The following is a 15,779-nucleotide window of genomic DNA, read 5'->3' on the forward strand; positions in this document are numbered from 1 at the left end:
GGTGACTGGGGAAGCAAGAGGGTATGCAGGCGGTAATAGAGGTAATTTAGTCCGATACGGCTAGCAATGGATACGGTAAATAAGAGCAAATCATTTCTCTTTCAATAGCGCAACCACTCAACAATGTATTGTAAGAGCAATAAATGTTGCTGGAAATGTCACTCACCTGCACGCTGATGCATGCACAGTCCTTTGTCCGACGAGCGAACAGGCTTGCAGATAGCTGAAGACGTGTTTACGATGTCTTTGTTCCACCCAGCAGCAAAATCCACAACTACTTCGCGCTCCATAAAGATAAATATACACTAACCTTCATCACGAATAAGTGGAAACGCAAATCTGCGACACACACACACGATCAAAACATAGCTCACAAGCTCGCACGTCCATGTGCTCGCCAACCACAGACCATATGAAAATGAGCAAGTAGGGCGAACGCGAACCTAGTTTCGCCGAAAAAAAAAAAAAACGTCGAGCAGTGGCAGCACAGGCGTCAGCGCAATAATTTCAGTGTGTTCTCCTAATACAATTATAAAAAAAATGAGGTACACTAAAACTCATAAATAAATATAAAAAGTTGAGTGTAATTTTTATTTAGTGCTAGTCAACATAAACACTGAATAAAAATTACTTTGTAACTTACATCGTTTGCTACACTAGCGCCACACTTGTCGTGCGGGCGCAGATGGCGCAGATTTGTCATTCTGCCCTCAAACTACACGGTGAAGCGTGCTACTAAGTGAATGGTTGATGAGAAGCGCGTCTGGGTCCGCTTTTTTTTTTTCTTCTCCGATATATCTGGGCGGGGGGGGGGGGGGGGGGCTCCTTATGCACGTGTTTCGGTGCTTGATCGACTTTGACGCCCTTACTTCGCGGACGAACGGCGTGTCTAGGCTTTTTTTATCGTTGTTTTGCACGTGTTTCGGCGTTCGGTCCGCTTTTACGTGCCAACTCTCCATTCTGCTGCTGCGTGTGTTAGGTATTTGCCGTACTGTATTCTCAGGCATTCTGTGTTCAGCCAGCGCTGCTATCTTATTATCTACGGATGCTAAAATAAATCACTGTTTTGGTTTGGTGAAGTTTGGCACACAGAACAAACCATAATCTGGCCCATGAATATCAATGTGGGTGGCATGCATATTTGTGTGCGGTGTCCTACCGGGGAGTAACCGTTGCGTGACGAGAGCATTTACAGCGGTTCCTCCTTCCTTTACTCCCTTACAAACTTAAGATGAATACAGTTGCTCCCCTATATTCGAACAAGTCGGCCATCTTGTTCCGCTTGGTCTTTTCGGAGAGTAACAGTCGGTCTGAAGGAGTAAAAACAGCCGTTGCTCCTATTTTGGCCATTTTTGGCTTAGAGTGCAAAGCCGGCAAAATCAACAGCTTCGAAAAGACGGCATCGCCGACAAAAAAACGATGCAGGCTATAGCCTGCATCGTTTGGGCAGCAAAGTATACTTTGCTGCCCAAACACGGTGAAGGCTCAGCGAATCACTAGGATAGGTCGGGTCTTGCCGCGTGGAATGGTCGTCTGCACACAAGGAGACACTTCTCCAGGCGCTCAATGTAAATAATGTTAATTTTTTTTAATTGGACACAAAAGAAGCTAAAAAATTAACAAAACGCATTTGTTTATTTTAGCTTTCTCTTTACAACGCGAGGTGGCGTGTCGTCGCGTAGCCATGCACCACCCAGACGCGCGTTTCATTTCTGGGACGACAACTGACCTTGTATGTGGAAATCGTGTACATAATTATCGATTAGGCGAATATGAACTGTCATGTGAGGTTAACTGACCTTGTGTGTGCAACATATTAACCTATTAACTCTATGTGAAATGACCTGCGAAGTTTAGTTAATGTGTACTTTCACATCGTATGTTGTACGGACTCGCACTTTGTGTCTTTATTGTTGATCTTACGGCATATCTTCCCTACTAAGAGAAAAAGAGTAGTTGGTGCCATTATGGTGGCACCGGCTTCTCCTATTTCATCATTTCAATAAAAAAAAACATAAATGGGTTCGATGTGGACTGTCTACGATGCTGTCTGGAGTTGGAACACAGTCGAATCAGTTGAGAGGTAAAACACGATGCATGTTTTCGCTCTACGTCATCTTAATGTGAAAGCGTAAGTATAACCCTGTGAGGTTTTTTTTTTTTAATCTATCGTTAGGTTATGACTCGCTGCGGCCGCATGGGGTGTCTCATTAAAACATGACCGAGACTACTGATGTCTGTGTAGCTCATGAATACTCTCAATAATATTAAAAAAATGTATACGGGGCGAAAACAGTCATGTGTGTATACATGGCAGCCAGCTGTTCCTGAACCACGTGTTTTATATATAGTCCTGCGCTATGGGATGGTGGTAGCGAAGCAACCGGAACCTTCTATCGGCCACTAGTCTCATGCAACAGTCAAAAGCAAGATTTCGATTGGTGTAAACGGCGTTCTTAGAATCATTCGAGTTGTTAACCACTATACATGTTCGATTTAGTAAACGGATGCCTCAAAGCTGCATAATACAGAAGAAAGAAGTCAGATTTCCAAATTCACTGATATTAAAATAATAATTAGGTTTTTACGTCCCGAAACCGTGACATCATTATGAGAGACGCTGTATAGAAGATGGCTCCGGAAAATCCGACCACCTGGTGTTCTTTAACGTGCAGCGACAACGTCCACCGACGGGCCTCTGTTATTTCACCTCCACCGAAGTGCGACCGGTCAGGCCCGGATCAAACCCCCGAACTTCGGGTCAGGAACCGAACACCATAGCCACTGATACGCCGTGGCAGATAAATTCACAAATGGTCAGCGAGTATGATCGCGTAGACCAAAAATAATGAATGCATTCGCAGACATAACAGAGGCATATTTTATTATAATGAGCTCTTGAGACCGCAAGGAGAGTTTTGAATCATTTATAGATGCAGAAAGCAGAGTAAATTTCGAATATTTTTTTACATTAGCTTCTTAACCTGGACTAACAGCCCTCTTGGAATAGTCATCAATAGTCAATGTAGTGTACAGTGAAGCGTCATGTGTATAGACGCAATTAGTGCCGCGAGTCGTATGTAACCAAAATGTATAGTCATATAGAGTATCACTCGTTTGCTTTATGTTGTATATAATACATAGCAGGGCCCGTGTTGAAATAATTATTTTATTATATACTACATCCTATGTACTACGCCATATACATCGTCCTATATACTGCGTCCTACGTCATCAGATACTCGGCAATTTCGCAGGATGCATCCTTAAAATGACTAACTGAAGATTGATTATGTTACTTCATTAAAGCAGGCGGGAAATTCTAAACACAACCGTAACACAAAAGATTAATATATACGGATATGGTTATTAAGAAATGACACTTACCTACACGTACACAAAAGTCATCCACTTCGAAGACACTGGAGCTTCTATTTCACCATATATAGTCACGTGGACGTTCACCTGCTACAAGAGAATGAAAGCCTCGCTTAAATAGAGCACACCCATATAAATTGAATAGTTACTTGTTAAAAACTAATATTCATACCGTTAATACATTTATTGGTAGAGAATGCAGGACAGCGGACAGCGGTCAGCAGCGCTCGGCCAAGCACATGCAACGAGCTCAAGTCGATGGCGATTCCTCTGAGGCGCACAGCAATGTCTCTGAGCAATGCCCTTCCCTATATAATACATATAATTCCACACCAGATAGCGTGCGAGTAACCAATGAATTCAGAGTTTGGGTTCCTGTAAACCATGCAAACTATATACAGGGTGTCCCACGTAACTTTCGCCAGAGTTTAAAAATATGCCGGAACACGTAATTACGACGCGACCGCATACATGTTGCTCACCGTTGCCTGAAGTTAGACTACTTTTTGTGTTCTCACATAATGTTTAATTAGATCTGTTTAATCAACTAACTTTTGATGGAACGAATATGAATAAAAAATTAAAAAGATAAAGTAGAAGATCGGTTTGGAAAACGTCCAAATATATAATTTTGAACTTTATGTCTGTTAGGTATCAGTGTTTTTCTGCTAACTACAAATGCCCGCGAAATACAAAAAAAATACCCCGCGACAAACGCATTCACGCGTCAGTGTGCATGATGATTCTAGTGCTCCCTAACGTTCCGCGTACGAACAACGCGCTTCCCTCGCACCGGTTCATGACAGCGAGCCCCGCTGCGGTTGTCTAGTGGCTAAGGTACTCGGCTGCTGACCCGCAGGTCGTGGGATCGAATCCCGGCTGCGGCGGCTGCATTTCCGATGGAGGCGGAAATGTTGTAGGCCCGTGTGCTCAGATTATATAGGGCGCACGTTAAAGAACCCTAGGTGGTCGAAATTTCCGGAGTCCTCCACTACAGCGTCTCTCATAATCATATGGTGACTTTGGGACGCTAAACCCCACATATCAATCAATCATGACAGCGATAAGCAATCACAGCGGTAATCGTTTTTGTGACCGATAGCAAAACGTGTTCATCGTGAAGCCACCACCTTTGCTGCGGCCCTGCCGAAACAGCACAATCTGGCAAATACTATGTCGTTCGTACGCGGAACGTTAGGGAGCACTAGATTCACCATGCGTATTGACGCGCGAGTGGGTTTGTCACGTGGTATTTTTGTATTTCGCGGGCATTCGTAATTAGCATAAAGACACTAATACCTAACAGATATAAAGTTCAAAATTATCTATTTGGACGTTTCGCAAACCGATCAACAACTTTCTCATTGAACTTTTTTATCCATCTTCGTTCTTTCAAAAGTCAGCTAATTAAACAGGTCGAAATAAACAATATTTGAGAACACAAAAAATAGTCTGACTAACTCCACGCAACGGTTAGAAACATGCATTCGGTCGCGTCGTAATTACGTGTTCCAGCATATTTTTGAACTCTGGCTAAAATTACGTGGGATACCCTGTGTACGAATACGCCGCAGCTGGGAAGTTTTCTGTTCGGGGTCTTCCGTCAAACAGTCGGTTCATATTGTACAATGCATTACACATGCAAGTACCAAGTGATGCCAAAGCGAAGGTTATTTCCATATTTAATCTTATGCTTGCTCTTGCCTCTACGTACACCCTTGTATGCACGCACACAAACAGCATGTACTCGTAAAATGAGATGCCCCGTTTTACATGTACTTGTATCTACTCTACTCGTATATACTAGTACATTATCCACGCATGCGCCATACGGTAAGGTGCGAGCCGAATGAGGAGCCTTTCTCCCTCTTCCATCGCGTATGCGACAGCGGGCTGTTCCCAGCAGGGAGTATACATAAGCACATGCCCACATACGAGGCGTTGCTGAATGTTGTCACAGCCAGCCGGCTATATAGGATTGGCCAGCTTTTGTCGGTGCCTACATGCTAACACGTTAGCCAAGTCTCACAGAGTATCTATATCGAGCATGCTCGCCTCTATAGTTTCCTGCCACGAAACAAACAAATCACTTTCGTTTGTTTCGGTGTTGTTGAGCGCCGAATGCACCACGGCTCGCGCCTGTGGCGGAAGGTTATTTAAAATTAAAATTACCACGCATGAAGAAAAGATCCCCATATATATGCAGGAATATATGAGGGGCACGCCACGCATTCGCCCAGTGCGGGCTGTCGTATATAAACGCACGGCGTGGTTTTACGCGGCGAGGACGAATGCGTGCATGCGCATGGCCGACTCGAGAATGAATGTGCCCCGTACACTCTCGGCTTACGAATATGCATTGCTCGGCCGTGGCTATGGCGAGAAATGCAACCGTCTCTCGCAGTTATTTTGGGGCCACTCGGCGCCAAGCGCGCGGTATATATTCATAAGGTTCCCGGCTTGTTGTTTGAGCAGCTTAAAAAATGTATCACATGTTCGCTTCGAGATGCATTTTGATTTCGCCCCGGCTGAAAATCCTCACGATACACCGGCAGCGTATTACGCCCACTGTATAGCGGTTGTGGACATCCCATGCAACGGAGTCTATAGTTCTCGTGAGAGAGCGACCACACAGCGGTTTACTTTCGAAAAGCATAAGCAATGAGCAAAAAAATACGAGTGAGATAAGAATTTGAGGCTCGCTCTCGATCCATGTAAAACAGTTTGCCGACATGCTCGTGTCATTTCGCGCGCAGCCGTTGTACTATTAAGCCGAGAGCACTGCATGCCTCATCAGGCGCAACAACTGCCCGTCGGCGGCATCGACATCAAGATGAGTGATAAAAAAAATCACCCCGTGATGATGTCACCATATGACGTCAGCATCAAGACACAGACTGCCAAGAGTTGTGACGGTTGAGTGTGGGCCGATCACAGAGGCATTGCCTCCGATCTTCGAGGCAGTGCAGAAGCTCGTTAAGCGGGGGAGGATCAGTATCAGAAGGTGGACTCTCAGCCTTCGAATCGTCTTCGGAGAATGCATAAGGAACTCTTCGAGCTATGTATACATATTTGTTTTTCAATAAGTGTTATCCGGTCGCACTTTCCTGTGTCACTATAACGTGTAACGCAGACACATGAGATTTAACATCTCTGTGAAGCGGCTTGCAGGTATACAGCCAACGTTACGGCAAATGGTCTTGCCTTCTTCCTGCCTTGAAGAAGACATAATGTTGTATGCAAGCCAAGTGACGTACGCACAGTTAATTAAACTTAAGTATGCCGACGTTGGTGAGACAACGGCCGAAATCGGCACACCTGCATATTCCTTGTTTACGTCACCAGGAGCGCAGTATATAGACCATAGTTTGCAAAAAAAGTGAGAAAAAAACAACACTTAGACGTAGGCAAGTTCCTCGATATGACGTGTATTCCAATACGTCGTTTCAAATCGCCAAGTTTCTACACAACTCACTCTACACGCAATTTAGCAAGCTGTCTTTCCACGAGTGCATACGAAGCTTTTATATATATACTAGTAGACACATCTCTAAATAAGGAATCTGGAAATATATTCGTGAAAACTTCGCAAGCATGCAGGAACGTTTTGTTTGAGAGACTTTGACCCATTCTTGAGGCTGGGCAGTTAATTAATGAAGACATTCAGGCACGTACAAGTACTGAAGAACGAATAGCTCTAATTACCGAGCTCTGTGCCAATATAAGTGATAATTACAGCTATTATTCTATACCTTAGATAGTCGAAAACCATCTCTTTTGATAAAAAAACAACAACAACTCGGTTGTACTATTTCGGCACAGAAAATGAGATGCCGCGAACACTGTCAAATAATAGTCATTGCTGCGAAGATCGTTGGCGGTCACATACAGACAAGTGACGTTATATATTGTCCCACTGTTATATTGTGCTGCATGAAATGGAATGACTGTCGATGCGCAGTTGAATATATCGTGCATAACTTAAATCTGGAATACGAACGTATACAGGAGGCTCTCCATTTTTTTCTTGCTACTATACCGTCACTTGAAAATTAACTGTCAGTGAATGAAGAAATGTTCGCATAAAGCTCTACATTATACGATTAAGGTCATCATAACGAAGCAGGCTTTTGCTTTTCTCATTGCTTTCCCTTTTTTCTTCCCTGGAATTTTCTCGGACGCTCATCAGCCGGGGAAAGCGTATAAACTTTTTTTCGCGCCAATACCCGGTGTTCGGGTGTCATCAAAGCCGCTTTCCAGGCAGCATACACAGCGCGCGCTCTCAACTTAACGCTCCAGACCACGTACGAGCGTTTAACGCGCGGCCAAAGAGCAAAGACGCACGCGTCCGCGCTGAGGTTAAGCGCTTGGCCGCTCAGGCGCCGCCATCGAATGAATAAAGAGAAGACGCTGCTACAAAGAGGAAGCCGGCCCCAGAAAGACCGCTGTGTCCACGCCGACACATACGGCGATGCCATATATACATGAGGACGGCGGCTGCTGCGGCACTCGTGGGACACGCAGCGTCGCCCAGCGCATACACGCAAGACAAGTGGGACGATCGAACGTGCGGCCGTATAAATATATATAAAAGGGGAGCTGCAAAGCCCCCCAAATGGGATAGACAGGCGTGAATGAGGCATCGATTGCCGTATAGCTATTCGTTCGCCCCTCGACCCGCGCTGGACCGCACAGAGCACCTTGGGCTGCTTTATATATGTATCTGTTGGAGAATCAAAATGGACGACTGCGCATGCGCGCTGGTTGGCACAGGATCGTGTGTTGTTGCCGTGTTGCCCGGGCGCGAAGGAGGACGGTCCTGCTAGCGTGACGGAAGTACGCGGGGGGGATTAACAACGCGCGACTCAGCCTTGGAAATTCGTACGTTGCCCAAGAAAGCTCGCATATCCACGTGTTTTTTTTCTTTTTTGTCTAAGGATGTACACACGCAGGTTTCCAGATAGGAAACTGTATACATACTGACGTTTAATATACATGAGCGGGAGCGGCTATTGCTGACGCGCTCTGCATACGTGTGTAAGATATATGAACTGTGCCGGTGACACTGGTGAGGCGCTTCGTATTTGTCGGACCATCGACAAAAATCTTTCCATGTATACGTGCATGGCCACAAACCGGACGTGCTCCAGGTTAACGCGTCTCCCTTTTACCGCTTCTCTTTCTCGGCAGAAACTGCGCCAAATGGTAACGTGGTGCTTTATACACACATACATCTTAGTCCTTAAAATGGCAGCATTCTTGTTTTTACAACTATCCGGCGCTGCTCTAAACAAACGTGTGCAGTACCTATGGCGAGTTAAAAAAAAAAAACAGGTAAGTAATTTACTGGATAGTTCATCGATGAATACGTGACTGATACGGAGCATCTTGGAACGAACTCGTATGCACACCGGTGCGAAAAGGCATACGGACCAATGCCTCCGTATATTCTTATACCGTATGTATAATCATCATTACACCGTATGCGAATCATCAGCTATCGAGAGCATTTCTCGGACAAATTCCGTCAGAGTAACGCTCTCTCTCTCTCTCAACTGGAGATGGCCCGACGACGTAGGCAACGATTTCCATATAGTCCATATAGTCCTATTAGTCCATATAGTCCATATAGTTCTATTCCATGTTTGTAAACAGGAGCCGGCGCCGTCGACATGCTCAGGCGCTAATTGTAGCAACGTTGCGGCGCGTTAGCTCCGACCGGCCCGATCTCGCTGCCACCGTCATATATAATCACTTTATACCACTAGCGCAGCAGCTTGAAAGCTTCTTCAGAGCATAGTGCGTCGGGGGGCCTCCCCATCGCAACGTCGCTATACAAGCGCCATGTATGCCGACAGCACATATACCCTGTTCACAAACACGGAATAAGTCAGTAATCTTGCTCACGGGTGTACCTCTGCGAATAAGACATTCATTATTAGTGAGTACTTAGATATTCATTGCAACTGTTCCTTCTGGTGACGGACAATTAGTGTGTTATTAAAGAGCGTGTGTCCATTCGTCATCTAGCTTTTCCAAGCAGACGCTAAGCTATTGAGCAACTTCTGTATGAGCTTGTTCAACGCGGAGCTGTGTAGTGTACACACGATTCCCACATTCTCAAAACAAGTGTATTCGTTCCACGCACGCAGGTTCATCGCAAGGATGCGGCAGGTCTTACAGCGCCATCTAGGGTCAATTGGAGAGAGGACGAGACCGACGCCGGCCGAAGATGGAACCGTCATCAAGAGGCCATGCACCCTGTCATCCCTGTTCCTTAATTATCTCTTTTTGTTTCTTGCTTCTTTTGGTTTCTTTCCGCACGCAAGCTGTGCTACGACTATAGTAGAACACCGTCAGCCATGCAAAGACTTAAATGTATATTCATATAAAGCGAAAAGAAGGAGAAGCAAGCATTGGCGGAATCGCAACTAGTAGCACGGGCCAATCGAAGCATGATTCCGCGTTGCCCACTTCACCCCCCTCCTCCTTCAAGGATGGGTGGCACGTGTCTATTCATTTCTGTGGTCCAGCATACATGGCATCATCCTTCCTCGTCATTGCATGTCCCGCGGATGTCTTCTTTTTCTCCTTGGCATTGCGTGCGACCGAGTCGCTTGACAGGCGCCTCACGCTTCTTTGTTCTACCGCGGGCAGGTGTCCGTCTCACCACGGCGCAGAGCGCCTTCTTCTTCATCGCACGACAGCGCTCCGCTGCTGGTATAATTGTGGCGCCCGTTTCTGTTTCGGGAGACTATCATTAGTCTGGCCAGTCTCGGCGGGCCGCTGCTGCTGTGCCCGCGGCGTGAGCTCCCGCCCATCCTGCAGGATCGTCCTTCGTCGGCGAGCGAGCGTACGAAGAACTCAGCCGCCGGCCTTTCTTGCAGAACAACGGACCACGCTGTGGCCAAGCCGACCGTCTGTGTTGTTCGTGGGCAATTACGGCCCATTAGCGACGTCGGGATCACCACTGCCGTGCCGGGCTGCCTTCCCCTTCCCTCGTCTCTAATTTCTCGCTGAGGTTACACGCAGTCTGGACTTGCGCTTGTGCGTGCGTCGGTGCCGTTCGGGCTGCAGGTTCGAGGGGTCCCACCAGAGGTGCCCGCGGTTCCTCCCCGCTTCGACACGGACGGACGTGGCATTTTGACGGCGGCCGCACGGCTACACGGGGTCGAGCGAGACTCGATTGCCATCGCGCTCTTCTTTCGTCGCGGGAAGGGTTCATGAATATGCGCACGCTCCGTCGTCCACGTTTTTCGATGCGGGACACGACGACGTGTACGCACGCATGCTCACTCACGGATGGAACGCTGTGGCGGTCGTGGTACTGCTCTGGAATTGACTCGCGGCAGAGTTCCTCGGCCTCTCCTTCACCGAAGGTCGTGGCTGATATCGCACGGAGCACAAGGAGGCGAGGTCGTGCTATAGGAGCTCTGCGTGGCCGCGCCTGAAGGCGTGCATTGTTCTTTTCGATCTTATTCAATCGGTTATCGATGGTCGGACAAGGAAAGCCCGGACTGAGGAAAGACGAAGGCCTCGGTGTAGGGGGGGGGGGGGGAGGCAATTATTTTTCTCGAAGCAAATTTCCTCCCACACCCAGGCAGGTATCGAATCACCGCCGGTACATCGAACGAACGCTCACGTATGCCTCTGTGCCTGCAGTGAGCGAACGCTGTACAGATAAGCCACACGATGATGACTGATCTCGCGCCTTTTCCTCGAGTTGTTTGTTTGATGTTTCCCTTGTGAGGCACCAATGGCTAGCGCAGCACACTATGCGCGCGTTGATTATCGGACTGACCTCAATGTGGTGAATGTATACGCTCTCCTCACATGTGTCATTGGACACGGCTATGGGCTGATGACCCGGAATGTCTGTCGTTATTTTCCAAAGAAGAACGGCAACCTATCGTCGAATGTTGTCTTGCGAATTGATAAACGCTGGCTGTATTTGGAGTCATGACTCAATGCAACTGCCACGCAAAGAAATGCTAAGTAAGTTACATTTTGATAATATATATATATATATATATATATATATATATATATATATATATATATATATATATATATATATATATATCAGTGTAGATGGTCAGTCGGTTTAGATATATTTACACTGCATGCAGAAGACCGCTGTCGAGGAAGAACTGACCGATTATATTCAAACAATAGGATAATCACATCACAAATTTATAATCTCTTACGAAACCCTTTTGGTGATTGTAAGGCTAAGGTTTGCCCGACTAACGGAGACGTAGACGTTTCCGCAAACTGTGTGTACTGGTAAAATTCGTTTGCGCCAGGATAAAAAAGAAATTGCAGTGAAAACTCGCGTGATAAGGAATGGTTTATAAGACAATTATCCCAGCCAGCCTATACGTATAACGCATTTCATTCGCGAACTTAAGCGAAGCAGCTGTGGCGTTTTGTATCATGTGTGTAGTATAGACCCCTTCATTCCAATCTAGTTTTCTCGCTCTGGTTCATCACGCGCCTTATTCAGTCAGTAACGAATGGTTGATCCCACATGTCTAAATCTAATAATAAAAATCATGGTTTATTTCCACCAATACATAGTTGAAGTACGGGTGAGAATAAAAGCGACTAACCACTTTACTAAGTTCTCACCCCATATACATAAAGCAGTGGCGTTGGCGGCAGCAGAATACCACAGCTGACAAAAGTACACAACATTAACTAACAAAATTAGGAATTGTAAAGTTTTCAAATTAAGTGCAGACGGTTGCGCTGAGAACAAAAACCACACACACACACACACACACACCACACACACACACACACACACACACACACACACACACACACACACACACACACACACACACCACGCGATCCACCATGGTGGTCTATAGACCACCGTGGTGGATCGCTACCACTATTTATAGTACTATATATAGCGGTTAAGGCGCTCGAGTGCTGAACCATAGTCAAGGGATGTAATCCTGGTCACAGCGACCGCATTTTCAATGGAGGCCAAAACGCTGCTGGCCCTTGTATACTTGGATGTAGGTGCACGTTAAAGAACCCAAAAGTGGTCGAAATTTTCGCAACAATTCACTACGGCGTTTCCTATTATGATATCGTGGCTTTGGGACGTAAAATCCCATAAATTATTTCACTTTATATTCATTGATATGTGGGGTGTAACGTCCTAAAACCACCATATGAATATGAGAGACACCGTATTGCAGGGCTCCGGAACTTTCGACCACCTCGGGCTCTTTAACGTGCAATCAAATTTTAGCACACGGACTTGCAGCAATTTCGCCTCCATCGAAAATGCAGCCGCCGCAGCCGGCATTCGATTGCGCGACCTGCGGGTCAGCAGCCGAGTACCTTATTCACTAGACCACCACGGCGGGGAATTTTACTTAATGTTAGCGCATGCGGCCTCAGAACAAAGGCACACTTAACACAACACAGCGCTAGCCTTCTATAGCCGGCACTACCAAGTATTATTCAATACCATGAATTCCACTTTGCCACCTCCTTTACTCTGAGGGCGTTATTGCGGTTTCTGCGCGAAAGCGGACTGAGAGACAAACTGTGACCGTTCACGGTCATTGTTGCATACTCGCAAAGTGCCCCAGTCACAACTTTTTTTCCCTATAATTTCACAAACTCTTCTTCTTCCATTTCATTCTTTCATACCAAGTTTTTCCCATTACCAAACAGACGGTAGCAAACCGGTGTCTTCCTCCGGTTAACCTCTCTGTTTTTTTTTCCCCTTTGCCTTTCTCTCTCTCCCTCAATGTTTTCCTTAGCGCGACTGCCTGCCAGCGCGACTTTAAAACAACGGAACGTATACTTCTCGAAAACAGGCAGACGCTGCTACCACACATGCAGATGTCGGGAACTTGTCAGTGACCGTCCGAACACACACATAGCCACACACGTAGGTCGCGTGTATATATAATATACGGACCCGCGCTCCCATACACCGCCACGGAGTGCGCCCTCGGCGCCGGGCATAATGGCGCGGTGCGGGCGGCACGGCCGCGGGAGTCGCATAAATCAGTCGTCCGGCACGCTGCCCCACAGGCTTCTGGTCGTACGGACGAGCGCAGGGGGGGGGGGGGGGGGGGGCAGAGAGCGAGCAGTGCGGCGTATAGCCCGTCGAATATCGTAAATGCCCCCTAATGAGCGCCGCGGCTTCGTCCTTTTGTCTCTGAGGACATTCGTCTCTACGCCTCTCGCGCTGTTCTTCTCAGTATATAGTTGTTTCCCTCTTCGCTTTACAACGGAGTGTGTTCATACGGGAAAAAAAAAGACGGAGTTAGTTGAGTAAACCAGCCCTGCAGAGTCAAACACTTAATTCTACAACAAAATTAGGCGTAAAACGAAGAATTATTTGCGTCTATATATACAAAATCATGAGAACGTCACGTGCGTGAGTGTTGCTACAAAGTCATCAGCACAAGAAAGTGTTTTCAAGATTGTCACGAATTTTACTGTCATAGCAGAAATTAAACTACTGAAGTAGGGCCAAAGTTGCACGTTTTGATGACAGCCGCCACCTGGTCGTTGAAGGGCGTTAGAAGGCGAAAGTCGACGGGATGCTTTTTGACCAAGAATATACACTTTGTCACAATACGAAGCCGGCGTGAGTGATATCTAAGCTGCATCTTTCCTTTGAGAAATGAGTATAGTGCACAGTTTTCGAGTGGCAAAAGCTTTTGATAATCGTTTCTCAGGGGTCAAGATGGTACCACCAAAAGGGGGAGAAGTGATTCGTAAATGAAAAGAAGAGAAAAGTGAGCCCCATAACTATCTCTCAAGGGGAGGACACCTCCACAGTAGCTCACGAGGGATGGGGGTATGGACGGGATAAAAGGATAGGATTAAAAGTTATAGATATAGAAAGAGCGAGACGCAGGGACAGCCAGATACGGAAGTAAGGAGAGGATAGGAATGATGGACGCAGTCGCAGGAGTGCGAGGAAGGGGCACCACTCGGCGAGAGCTCTTGTCGGTGTCAGGAGATGGCGTAGGGCTAGCCAGTCGGTCAGAGCTGCGCTGTTGTCGGAGATCGCGGGGGCACAACCAGTCGGCACAAAATCCAGCGAGCGAGTGTGTATACCTCCAGAAGAAGCTCTGCACCTTCTATAGTATATACAGCATCCTCATATCTTTTGTTCGTGACTCAATGTTTTTTGTTCTTTATTACTAGCTGCTCCGAGGATTTAAATGTATTGTATGTTTGTTTTTCTTTACTTTTCACTTATAGTAGTGAGACACACCCCTGGATAACACTATCGTTACCTCCGCCATTCCTCTATGTTCACTGTATGCGGAGGAAGCGACACCAGTTGCCGTATGTATATACGTCAAATATATATAAACGTCACACTCTTTACATCCCCTTTTATAATGAATACTGAACATTAAGCGTCGGATAAATGACGCGTTCAATTTCCCATTGTAACCGGCCCCTACGACAATTTCCGCGCTTTCTATCCAATACGCTCCAAACAAAAAGTATAGGGGGCAACATGTATGTACAGAGATTAGAAGAAAATAATGGGGTGCGATCATCCACGATTTCTATATATCAGGAATGCTTGTGTAAGAAACTGTCGAAGCTGTTTGGCTGCATTCCCGTAGTGCATCACCTTATAAACGCACGCCAAAGAGACGGTGGAGCGCCGCAGGAAGGCCCTGCAGCATCAAGCACGGCCTCTGTTGCACCCGCAGCGCTAAACTGAGATGACACTCACCCGCAAATTGAAGCAGCTTCAAAGGAATTTCCACAATGCCAGTCATATCATTCTGGCGTCACTGTTTCTCAAATAAGAAAAATATTATTCACGGCTCCTTTGACGTATTGTTGCTTCGTAATAATAAGCAATTGCGGCGGCGGCCTCAACACGAGCTGCATATATAGATCAATGTCGACGCTATTCTATAGGCGGCCGCCCTGGCTCAGTGGTTACAGTGATCGGCTGCTAAACCGAGAAACACGGGTCAGATCCCGGCCCCTGTGATTGAATTTCGAGGGATGCGAAACTCTATAATACAATCTCGTGTATTGTGCAATGCCCGTGCACGTCCAAGAACTCTAGGTGGTCGGAGTAATCCGTGGCCTTCCAGTACGACATCCCGTTTCAGTATACGTTAAACCCCTTCCTGGTTCATTTTAATATACGTTAAACCGCGCTAACCAACCAAACGGCCCGTCAGCACTAAAACACGCAGGAGCACGCAGCGTCTCAAAAGCCCAGCAGCACAGGAGCGGGTCTTCGAGGGTCGGGTCATCGAAGACCGGTTCCTCGACTGTGTCCCGGGTCCGAAATGCAGATGCAGCAATTCGCGACACCGTGAATGTAGTCCCGTAAAATATAACTTGCGACACGGGAGCGGGTGGCCTCACAAGCTCAG

At 46.7% G+C, this 15,779-nt stretch overlaps 1 long non-coding RNA gene across 5 annotated transcripts in view; it reads right to left on the reverse strand.

Moving 5' to 3' along the window:
* LOC142814606 (uncharacterized) overlaps window positions 1-15,779 on the reverse strand; it is a 402,191-nt gene that overhangs the window by 65,244 nt on the left and 321,168 nt on the right. For all 5 annotated transcript variants that reach the window (XR_012894969.1, XR_012894967.1, XR_012894968.1 and 2 more), the window contains one exon: window positions 3,388-3,468. This is a non-coding gene — a long non-coding RNA (uncharacterized LOC142814606). The remainder of the gene's footprint in view (window positions 1-3,387; window positions 3,469-15,779) is intronic.

Source organism: Rhipicephalus microplus, chromosome 4, assembly GCF_043290135.1.
Source record: "Rhipicephalus microplus isolate Deutch F79 chromosome 4, USDA_Rmic, whole genome shotgun sequence".
In the NCBI taxonomy this organism is placed as follows: Eukaryota; Metazoa; Arthropoda; class Arachnida; order Ixodida; family Ixodidae; genus Rhipicephalus; species Rhipicephalus microplus.